Consider the following 574-nt stretch of genomic DNA (forward strand, 5'->3'; position numbering starts at 1 on the left):
AAAAACGGAAGAAAAATATTTTTTCAGAGATTTTTGAAGCTAGAACCTTGAAACTTCAAACAACGCTTTTGCTTAATCATCATTCGACAAGGAAACTTTCAGGTTGATCTTTGAGAAATTTGAAGGTCATAGCAAGGTCTCGTGTTGGTAAAAAACAACAAGGAAATTAACCTTTTTCTCAGAATTATTCAAAACAAGAACCCTAAAGTTCACACACTTTTGGGCTTAATAGCCTCCATACACGGTGGAAGTCTGGTTTGACCTTTGTCTAATCTCAAGGTCACGTATGGGCCAATATTATTTTTTTTAAATTATCACTTTTTCCGTTGTTTTTAAAGGGAGAGCCTTCGAACATCATAAACGCCGTAGCTCAATGATTCTCCGACACAAAGAAGTTCAGAAAGATCTTTGTCAAATGTGAAGGTCACAGCAGGGTCTCGTACGGGTAAAAAAACAAACAAACAGACAATAATCCTTTTCACAGCTTTGTGGTAAGCTAAACACTTGAAACTTTACACACATTCAGGGCTTGATAACGTTTTGACACGGTGAAAGTCTGGTTGACCCTTGTCAA

The sequence above is a fragment of the Littorina saxatilis genome, linkage group LG9 (assembly GCF_037325665.1).
Source record: "Littorina saxatilis isolate snail1 linkage group LG9, US_GU_Lsax_2.0, whole genome shotgun sequence".
Lineage (NCBI taxonomy): Eukaryota > Metazoa > Mollusca > Gastropoda > Littorinimorpha > Littorinidae > Littorina > Littorina saxatilis.